This window comes from Somniosus microcephalus, chromosome 16 (genome assembly GCF_052327205.1).
Source record: "Somniosus microcephalus isolate GS21.2 chromosome 16, FLI_Smic_1.0, whole genome shotgun sequence".
In the NCBI taxonomy this organism is placed as follows: domain Eukaryota; kingdom Metazoa; phylum Chordata; class Chondrichthyes; order Squaliformes; family Somniosidae; genus Somniosus; species Somniosus microcephalus.
In genome coordinates, this window is record NC_141002.1 from 96,994,939 (window position 1) to 97,006,329 (window position 11,391).

Here is an 11,391-nt window from a genome sequence, read left to right on the forward strand (position 1 = left end):
CCTAGGAACGGCTCCTGACGTTCCTCCTGGACGATCAGGGTGGCGACGGCGAAAATCCCTGATGAGTTCAGGATCCAAAATGTCCCGGGCCGGAACCCAGGAACGCTCTTCAGGACCATAACCATCCCAGTCGACCAGGTATTGAATGCTCCTCCTAACCCGGCGACTATCAAGGAGGCGACGGGCAGTGTAGGCTTGCTGACCGTCAATCATGCGGGGCGGTGGGGGAGGTCTGGAAGCAGGAACCAAGGGACTGGTAAGTACCGGCTTGAGGTGAGAGACGTGGAACGTGGGATGTATCTTCATCGACCGAGGAAGGAGGAGCCGGTAGGCCACAGGGTTTACTTTTTCCAAGATCCTAAATGGTCCGATGAACCGGGGAGCCAACTTGCGGGACTCCACATGGAGCGGAAGATTCCGGGTAGACAGCCAGACCTTCTGTCTGGTCCGGAACCGAGGAGCTGGGCGGCGGTGTCGGTTAGCCTACACTTTCTGCCGAGAAGAAGCGAGCTGCAAGGCGGATCGGACCCTCCTCCAGCTACAGCGGCAGCTTTGGACGAACCCCTGGGCAGCCGGGACTCCTGCCTCCCTCTCCTGTTCAGGGAAGAGTGGCGGTTGGAAGCCATATTGACATTCGAAAGGTGAGAGGCCAGTGGAGGAGCTCTGAAGGGTATTGTGCGCGTACTCTGCCCAGACCAGATACTTGCTCCAGGTGGAAGGATTGGGGGACACAAAGCTTCTTAGCACCCTCTCCAGATCTTGGTTGGTTCTCTCAGTCTGGCCGTTCGACTGTGGGTGGAACCCAGAGGAGAGACTGACGGAAGCGCCCAGGAGGGAACAAAAAGCCTTCCAGAACCTGGATGAGAACTGGGGACCACGGTCAGAGACGACATCCAGGGGCAAGCCATGGAGGCGGAAGACATGCTGGACAACCAGCTGGGCAGTCTCTCTGGCAGAGGGAAGCTTGACAAGAGGGACGAAGTGAGCAGCCTTGGAAAAGCGATCGACCACAACTAGGATGGTAGTGAATCCCTCAGATGGAGGTAGCCCGGTGATGAAATCCAGGGCGATATGAGACCAGGGACGGCTGGGGATGGGCAAGGGATGCAGGAGACCAAGCGGGGGTTGTTGGGATGTCTTGTTCTGGGCACAGATGGGACAAGCGGAGACAAAGGCCCGGGTGTCGGCCTCAATAGAGGGCCACCAGAACCTCCTCTTCAGGAACTCGAGAGTCCGACGGATCCCAGGATGACCAATCAATCGAGAAGAGTGCCCCCATTGAAGGGCCTGGGCGTGCACCTGACTGGGGACATAAAGGCTATTAGGAGGGCCTCCTCCAGGGTCAGCCTCCTGACGTTGGGCCTCTTGCACCACTGTCTCAATCTCCCATGCGACAGGAGCAACGATGCAGGAACTGGGGTTCCGGGGTCCGGTCCTTTTCCGAGGGGTCAAACTGGCGAGAAAGGGCATCCGGTTTGAGGTTCTTAGACCCTGGGCGGTACGACAGGAGAAAGTTGAACCGGTTAAAGAAGAGAGCCCACCTGGCCTGCCGAGGGTTGAGGCGCTTGGCGTCCTGGATATATGTCAGATTTTTATGGTCGGTCCAGACGACAAAAGGATGCTCTGCTCCCTCCAACCAGTGTCTCCACTCCTCCAAGGCCAACTTAACTGCCAAGAGCTCCCTGTTGCCGACATCATAGTTACTCTCTGCTGGCTTCAGACAACGGGAAAAGAAGGCACAGGGATGTAGCTTTTGGTCCTTAGGGGAGCGCTGGGACAGGACAGCCCCGACTCCAATATCCGAGGCATCCACCTCTACGATAAAGGGCAGGGTGGGGTCCGGGTGTACCAGGATGTGAGCAGAGGTGAAACGTTGTTTGAGCTCCTGGAAGGCCCGTTCCGCTTCAGAAGACCAACTGAACCGTAGAGACGAGCCTTTGGTCAATGCGGAGAGGGAGGCGGCAATGGAGCCAAAATTGCGGATGAAGCGTCTGTAAAAGTTGGCGAATCCCAGGAACCGCTGAACCTGCTTAACCGACATGGGACGCGGCCAGTTCAAGACGGCTTGAACCTTGCTAGGATCCATCTGGGCGCTTCCACAGGAGATGACATAGCCCAGGAAGGTGACCTTAGAGACATGGAATTCACATTTCTCGGGTTTAACAAAGAGACGGTTTTCCAAAAGCCTCTGCAGAACCTGTCTGACGTGTTGGACATGCTGCTGGGGGGGACTTTGAGAAGATGAGAATGTCATCCAAATAAACAAACACGAACTGGTTCAGCAGGTCCCGGAGCACGTCATTGACCAGAGCTTGGAAGACAGCAGGAGCGTTCGTGAGACCAAAGGGCATGACGAGGTATTCCCAGTGACCGCTAGGGGTGATAAAGGCAGTCTTCCATTCATCCCCCTCCCTAATGCGGACCAGGTTGTACGCGTTGCGGAGGTCAAGTTTGGAGAAGATGGTAGCTCCCTGCAGCTGCTCAAACGCTGAAGACATCAAAGGGAAAGGATAGCGGTTCTTAATGGTAATTTTGTTAAGCCCCCGATAGTCTATGCAAGGCCGGAGACCACCATCCTTCTTCTTTACAAAAAAGAAGCCCGCACCCGCTGGGGAGGTGGAAGGGCGAATGAAACCTGTAGCGAGGGCTTCCTTGATGTATTCCTCCATGGAGGAATACTTCTCAGGGCCAGAGAGTAGAGCCGACCCCGAGGGGGGCTAGTGCCAGGCAGGAGATCAATGGCACAGTCGTAGGACCGGTGTGGGGGGAGTGTAGTGGACCGCTTCTTAATAAACACAGCATAGAGGTCCGAATATTCAGGGGGCACATGAGCAAGGTCCAGCTGATCAGCTGGCTCGGGAGAGGAAGGACGGGGCGGACTAGGGAAGACCTTAAGACAGTTGGTTAGACATGAAGGACCCCACTCCAACACAGTCCCGGTAGCTCAGTCAATGTGAGGGTTGTGAAGAGAGCGCCACGGATGTCCAAGAACGAGAGGGAGCTCAGGTGAATCGATAAGGTGAAACTGCAGCAACTCTTGATGTCTCTTCCCTACTTGGACATGTAATACTCAGGTGATATGATGAATACACCCAGAACCAAGGGGCCTGCCGTCGAGGGCGGTGACTTGTAAAGGCTTGTCAAGGCGGGAGAAAGGAATTTTCAGGCTGCGCACAAGGGTGGCATCGATAAAACAGCCAGCGGCCCCGGAGTCAACAAACGCCTGGAGGTTGTACTGTTGTCCCTCCAAAGAGAGACGAGCGGGAAGCAGTGTTTGGAAGACAGAATGGGTAGGAGAAGGGATTTGATCTGTCCGTATATTCCCAATCCTCCTGGCTTTTTCCCGAAGCTCAGGGCATGTGATTCTGAGATGGCCAGACAGGCCACAGTAAAGACAACACCCCTCTCTCAATCTCCTCTGTCTCTCAAACTGGGAGAGCCGAGTTCTGCTGAGTTGCATAGGTTCCTCTTCGGTGCTAACAGGTGGACTCGGGGGTACTTGGAAACTCTTGGTCCGATTCGAAACACCGGAAGGTCTCACCTCTGTGGAAGTAGTGAATCTCCTCTCTCTACCATGCTCCCGGAGGCGGTTATCCACTCTGATGGCAAGGGAGATGAGCGTGTCAAGGTCCTCCGGAACCTCTCTGGACACCAGTTCATCTTTGATAGATTCAGAGAGGCCATGAAGAAACGTGGAGAGAAGGGCCTCGGTGTTCCAGCGGCTTTCCGCAGCGAGTGTGCGGAACTCAATGGCGAAGTCGGCTACGCTGCAGTTGCCCTGGCGGAGATTCAAAAGTCTCTTAGCTGCCTCCCGTCCACTCACAGGATGGTCAAAGACTTTGCTCATCTCTTCGGCAAAAAGGAGAATGTCCGAGCAGACGAAAGCTTGCTGCTCCCAGATAGCGGTAGCCCAGGCGAGAGCTTTTCCCGAGAGTAGTGATATGATGAACGCTACCTTAGAGCGGGGTGATAGGAACATGGAGGGTTGGAGTTCAAAAACTAGGGAGCACTGGGTCAAGAAGCCACAACACTTGCCTGGATGACCGTCATAGCACTCTGGTGCGGGTAGGCGAGGCTCTCAGTGAGTCTGGAGATCAGCGACCAGTGGGGTAGTATCCAAAAGGAACTGACTGAAGAGGAACATCCTGAGCAGAAGCCACAGCGGCTGGGTGTTGAATGGTCTGAGTCCACGTATCTACCTTGTCTGAAATGCTTTGGAGAAGTTGCTCAAGGCGGCCAAGGAAAGCACCTTGATGGGAGAGAATAGAACGGAGTTCCTCCATCACTGCTGGGTCCATACTGTCTCAGTCTTGCTGTCAGGGCGAGGCTGGTTCTGGACCCAAGTGCAGACAGACGAGGCGAGAAGCAGGTATGCAGTCTTAAATAAAAGTACTTTACTAGAATCACACAGGTAAACAATTACAAACATAGGAGCTCAAGACAAGCAACCACTAGGCCAACAGCTTGTCAAGACTGAGCACAGAGGGAAGAAACCACAGAACTTAAATACAAGTGAAACCAATGAACCTGATAAAAGGCAGTTAAGTAAACAAGTAACAATTTAGCAAAAGGAAACAAACAAGTGAAGGTGCCATCTAGGGGTTAGTGAAGCAACTGACCGGCACCCTCAGAGGAGCTCATTGTGTTGCAGCAGTGAGAGGAGAAGGCTGTGCTGTCCCTGAGCTCCTGCTGCTGTGGGGAGCACCACTACTACTAGCAGCCTACATCATTTACAGAGGTGCCTGGAGAGGATGGAGGAGAGGACAGAGAAGGAGGCCAGCATTCCAACAGGAGGGGCTGTTTTTCATCACTGCCTCCCAAGTCGGCCTCCAGCCCAGGAGAGGGAGAGAGGAGACCAAACAGCTCCACGTGGAAGGAGGGGAGGAGCTGCAACTCGAAACATCTGCAGGTGGGTGTCTATGTGCATTCCCCCCTAAAGACTTTACATCCTAGGCGGGGGGAGAAAAGAAGACGGGCCGAAAGCCTGGCCTGGGTTGGCTGGAGCCTGCCCAGGTGAAGTTTTGTTTCCTCCATACCAAGAAGACCTGGTGTGGGCTGAGCCTGGGTTTTTTTCCAGCCTACCCAGGTGAAGACATCTTCTCCCCCTGCCCGAAGACCATCGGGAAAGACTCTTTTATTCCATCGGGGGAGTGCACCCAGCCGACGCCCACCCACCGACCAACACCTTAAGTGGGGACCCTGCCTTTGCGGCCCCCCCTCCTTCCCATCCCCCTCTTTCTCTCTCCTTGTCCTCTCTCTGCCTCTCCAAAAGGCACCTCTTTCATTTTTTCTAATTACCCATTGAGCAGAGGGAAGGAAGGGCCCCCCTCCCAATTAATACCATCAGGGGGAGAGGCGGGCCAGTTAATTTACACTCCCTCTGCTCTGGGAAAGACACACTTACTGAGGCCATTAACATCTTAGGGCCTGTGACTTTTGGGGTGTGTGTAGCTCTTCCTTAAAAACCACCCCATTATGGCGAGCACTTCTTCGGCGGTGACGGGGTCAGCAATGACCTATGCGGCGGCCAGGGCCGGGGCTGCTCCCGCTGCTGCTGCTGCCCCGTCGCCGTTCCGGCTGATGACCATGAAGCTCGGGGTGAAGAGCTACACCCACCCCAACATGACTATTGAGGCGTGCGTGAAGGCTATGGCCGGGGTTGTCGGCCCTCCGGCCATAGTCGCCGCCTCAAAAATGTACGGGAAGGCTGTCTTCTTCCTGGAGTCCGAGCGGGCGGTGGCCCTGGCCATCGCCCAGGGGCTCACCGTGGGCGGGACTTTCCTGCCGGTGGACCCGCTGGAGGCCACCGCGCAGAGGGTTGTCCTGTCGAATGTCCCGCCCTATATCGCCGGTGAGCTCCTCCTCCCCCACCTTCGTCAACTTGGGGAGGTGAGGTCGGGGATTTCCCCGATCCCGCTCGGGCTCCGGGAAGGCAGCCTTCGCCATGTCTTCTCCTTCCGGCGCCAGGCCTTTGTCCAGCTGGCGTGGGAGGGGGAGACGGACAGGGCTTTCACGGCCCTCCACGGGGGGACCCCGTACCGCGTCTTTTGGACCACGGACGGCGTGCGGTGCCACGCCTGTAGGGAGGTGGGGCACGTTCGGAAAAACTGCCCCACTTCCAAAGCCGCCAGGGTGACTGGCGCGACCAAGGCTGGCGCCGCCGCCGCTCCTCCCTCCGGGTCTAGCCGCGCCCCCTCCCGAACAAAAGCTAACGGGGCGCGGTCGTCGTCTGAGGCCAACGTCATCCAGGCCTCTGGCAGGGGGGAGGAGGGAGGTCCGGTTGGAAAGAAGGCGCTGGGCAAGAACAAACACCGTAGGGTGGGTCCCCCCGCGGAGGGCGAACCCCACCGCGGAGGGCGAACCCTTTGATATGGACCCCCTGACGCCCGGGAGCATCGCGGCATTGTTCGTGGAGTGCGGAGCTGGGAGGGACCCCGTGCCTGAGCCCGTGGCCGCGACCGCCGAGGCGGGACCACCGGAACCTGCGGCCGGGCTTGGGTCCAGGGGACCCAAAAAACTCGCTCCTCTGGAGGGAGCAGGGGAGGCCCCTGAAGACATGGAGGCCTCCCTCTACCCCTCCGCACTCAAGCGAAGGCGCGACTCCCGGGACGAGGGGGGGGACCGGGAGGTGGAAGGTCCCTCCGGTCAGGGGGAGTCGTCGCCTGCCGCAGGCGCTGCGCCCCACCCCACCGCTATCACCATCGCGAGCGAATGGCAGGGGTCGCCTGTCCCCGGGGAGGCTGAGGCAGAAGCGTCTGCCCAGCTCGTGCCTCCCGGGGACGGGGACGAGACCCTGCCCGTGGGGGGGGCCGCGGAACAACCCGCAGCGGGGATTGACCCTCTAATGGTGGCATTACCCCTCGACGGGTCGGGCGGCCAGGGGACCGGGCCGGGCGAGTCATCCGATGATGAGCTCGCCCAGAGCGGCCCGGACCTTTCCCAGGTGCTGCTCGACTTCGTCGAGGTCTGCGGGAAAATCACCCCATCTGCTGGGTCGGAGGCCGGCGCCGGGCGACTTGGAGGAGATCGGTTGCACGTATTCTCCCGTCTCTCCGGTCTCTCCGGTCGTTCCGGCGCCTGGGGCGGAGGGGGTCTCCGAACCGCCGCCGCCTTCTGGCCCGGCCCCCTTAGAGGAGCCCGGGGGGGAATCCTCCGCTACCGATCCGGGCGGAGGCGGGGCCGGCTGTCGCGGCCGGGCCGCCCGATGCGCACTGCGTGGCGGACGGTTCGGCCGCCGGTGGCGACCCCCCGGAGGGGGACGGGGACTCGGTGGTGGGGGCGGAGGAAGACTTAGAATCCATCGCCGATGAGGCAATGGATGACCTCGCGCCCCTCGCCAGGACCCCCCTCGTTCTTATTCCCATCAGGGACCTCCGGGAATTTGTGGCCACGAGCCAGGGTCGCCGCAGGACCCAGCAGGCCCTCGACAGATGGTCGGGGCTGGCGCTGCTCATCGGGTCGGCCCGCATCGCCTATAAGACCATGGGTGCGGACGCGGGCGTGAGCCCGTCCGAGCTGCGTCGTTTCCGGACATTCTTCACCGGGCTGCTAAGGGAGTGGCGGTTGACTAGCGGCCACCCTCCCTTCCCCCGTTAGGTTTAAGTAGGGGTTGGTTGTGCTTCTGAAATGAAGATAACCACAGCCAGCCTCAACATCAACAGCAGCAGGGAAGCTAGCCGCAGATTTAATAACTTTTCGGTCCTTCGGGACGGGAAGTATGCGGTGTGCTTCCTGCAAGAAACCCACACCGTTCCGGGAGACGAGGCCACGTGGCTCCTGGAGTGGCAAGGAGGGGTCAACATGAGTCACCTCTCCAGTGTTTCCAGTGGGGTGGCTATCTTGTTGGCCCCGCATTTTCAGCCGGAGATCTTGGGGGTCAAGGAGCTGGTGCCGGGCCGCTTGCTCCAGGTCACCGTTCGCCTGGGGGGCGTGCCGCTCCATTTAGTGAACGTGTACACCCCTCGGGCTGGTGCGCAGCAAGCGCGCTTCTTTGAAGAAGTGTCCACTCTTTTGGGCTCCATCAACGCGGGCGAGTGCGTCGTCCTCGGGGGGGATTTTAATTGTACCCTCGAGGCGAGGGACCGCACGGGTACCCAGCCGAGCCCGGCGTCGGTGGGGAAGTTGAGGGACCTGGTCGGGTCCCTCGACTTGGTGGACGTCTGGCGTAATCTCCATCCCGACTCCAGCGCCTTCACTTTTGTGAGGTCTGGGGGAGGAGCGTCCAGGATCGACCGCCTCTACATTTCCTGGGCATACGTCTCCTGCGTTCTGACGGCTTCCATGCGGCCGGTGCCGTGCACGGACCACCACCTGGTGTGGGCGGAGCTCGTGCCGCTGCGCGCCGGGGGTGGGGGTCCGCGTACTGGCACTTTAACAACCTGCTGCTGGAGGACGCGCGGTTCCGGGATTCGTTCGGTCGGTTCTGGGCCGGCTGGAGAAGGAAGCAGGGGGGCTTCCCCTCCTTGAGGCTATGGTGGGATGTGGGCAAGGCTCACATCCGTCTCTTCTGTCAGGAGTACGCGAAGGGGTCGACCAAGAGGCGGGAGGCCCGGGTCGGGCAGTTGGAGAAGGAGGTGCTCGACCTGGAGTCCCGTCTCGGTCAAGTCGTCGAGGACCCGGCCCTGCGGCTGGTGTACGAAGAGAAGAAGGGCGCGCTGAAGGACCTGCAGCTCGCCGGGTCCCGAGGCGCGTACGTGAGGTCGCGGATCCAGTTCCTGCGGGACCTGGACCGCGGCTCCCCCTTCTTCTACTCGCTGGAAAAAAGACGGGGGGTCCGTAAGCAGCTTTTGGAGCTGCTGGCCGACGACGGATCTCTGGTCTCGGATCTGGAGGGAATCCGCGCGGAGACCCGCGCCTATTACGGGGCTCTGTTCTCTCCGGATCCGTCCAGCGAGGACGCGCGCAGAGTTTTGTGGGAGGACCTGCCGAAGGTCGGCCTGGAGGGCGCCGAAAAATTGGACGCTCCTCTGAGTTTGGAGGAGCTGTCCGGCGCCCTCCGCCAGCTCTCTAGGGGGAAGTCCCCGGGGCTGGACGGGCTGACCGTGGAGTTCCACAGGGCGTTCTGGGGCGTCCTGGGGGGCGACTACGTGCGGGTCCTGGGGGAATGTTTGGCGACCGGGGAGATGCCCCTCTCGTGGCGCAGGGCGGTGATTGTCCTGCTGCCTAAGAGGGGTGATCTCCGCCTCCTTAAGAACTGGCGCCCGGTCTCCCTCCTCAGCACGGATTACAAAATCTTTGCCAGGACCATGTCTGTTCGCCTTGGCACCGTGCTGGCCCACATGATCCATCCCGACCAGTCCTACACGGTCCCGGGCCGGACCATTCATGATAACATCCATCTGGTCCGGGACCTGGTCCACCATTCCCAGAGGGCTGGTCTGTCGGTCGCCTTCCTTTCCCTGGATCAGGAGAAGGCGTTCGACAGGGTGGATCACGAGTATCTTTTCGGGACTCTGCGCGCTTTCGGGTTCGGGACGCATTTTGTCGCCCGGATCCGACTTCTGTACGCTGCCGCGGAGTGTCTGATTAAAGTTAACGGGTCCTTGACGGCGCCCCTTCGCTTCGGGAGGGGGGTGCGTCAGGGATGCCCCATGTCCGGCCAGTTATATGCCATTTGCGTGGAGCCTTTCCTGCGCCTCTTGCGGAAGAGGTTGGCGGGATTGGCTCTGCAAGGGCCGGGCGTGGAGGTGGTCCTCTCGGCTTACGCCGATGACGTGCTCCTCATGGTCACAGATCCCGTTGACTTGCGGAGGATGCGGGAATGCCAGCAGATTTACTCGGACGCATCCTCCGCCAGGATCAACTGGGGGAAATGTTCTGGACTCCTGGTGGGTCAGTGGCAGGTGGACTCTCTGCCGGAGGAGTTCAGGCCCTTCGCCTGGAGTACAACGCACCTCCTCTACTTGGGAGTCTACCTCAGCCCGGCCGAGGACGCCTGGCCGGCGAACTGGCACGAGCTGGAGGCCAAAGTCACCGCTCGCTTAGGACGCTGGACAGGATTGCTCCGAGTGTTGTCCTACAGGGGTCGGGCGTTGGTCATAAACCAACTGGTGGCCGCCATGTTGTGGTACCGGTTGGTTACTCTGATCCCCCCCCCTGCGTTTGTTGCCAAGATACAGAAGAAGCTCATCGACTTCTTCTGGAACAACAGGATACACTGGGTCGCTGCCGCGGTTCTGAGTCTCCCGCTTAGGGAGGGCGGTCAGGCGTTGGTGTGCCTCCGCACCCAGGCTGCGACTTTCCGTCTTCAGACGCTGCAGAGATACCTGTACGTCGAGAATCCTCCAAGATGGTGTGCGCCAGCTGCACGGCCTCAACTACGACACGCAGCTCCTGTTTTTGGAGGTGAGCAGCAGGCGTGAGAGCCTGCGGGAGCTGCCTGTCTTTTACCAGGAACTACTATGGGTTTGGAATTACGTCGCCTCCAGGCGGAGCTCTCCCCCGTCAGGAGCGGCGGCTGTCCTCCGGGAGCCGCTGTTCAGGAATCCGCACCTCCACGTCTGCGAGTTCGGGTGGCTGGCGGAGCGCAGGGCTGTGCCTGGCAGGGTGACTAGAGTCGGGGACCTACTCGATGGCGGAGGAGTGGGCTGGATGGCGCCAGAGGAGCTGGCGCGACGCATGTCATGGGACAACGTCCGGCTCGCGGTCAATGCCATCGGGGCGGTGAAAGCGATGTTGCCCCCCGGCGCCACGAGGTGTGCCGAGGCGGCTCGGGCACGTGGGGAGATCCCGTCCGAGCTTACTCCCGTTCGGACGGAATTCCTTATTGGCGCCTTGCCCCGAAACTCCCCTCGGGGATCGGTGCCTCACAACTTGAGCCGTCTCGAGGAAATACCCTCCGTGCTTTTTCATTCTGCGCGGAGGGGTTTCTTGTACGGGCTGCTCTTGCACACCTTCCACTTTGCCATCTTCGCCTGCCGTCCGGACACGCCGTGGCGTGCCGTTTTACCTCCGGACGGAGACGGAGGTCCCCAATGGGGGGCTCTCTATGCGGGAGTCCTCCCTTGTTCTATTGGGGACTTGGCCTGGAGGGTGTTGCACAGAGCAGTTCCGTGCAATAGATTTTTAAATAGGTTTACGGACTCCCAGACCGCCTGTTTGTTTTGCGGTCTGGAGGAGTCCGTATTTCACGTATATATGGGGTGTGAGAGGTTGCAGCCCCTCTTCCATTTTTTGAGGGGGCTGCTCCTCAAATTTTGGTTGCACTTCAGTCCCACGCTCCTGATCTACGGTCACCCCGTGCGGAGGGGAGCGGGCAGGTTGGAGGACCTCCTCGTGGGCCTGCTCCTGGGCCTGGCCAAGAAAGCCATTAATTGGTCCAGGCAGCGGGCGGTCGAGGGGGTCGTCCGACCGAATTGCCTCCCCCTCTTCCGTGGCCATGTTCGCGCCCGG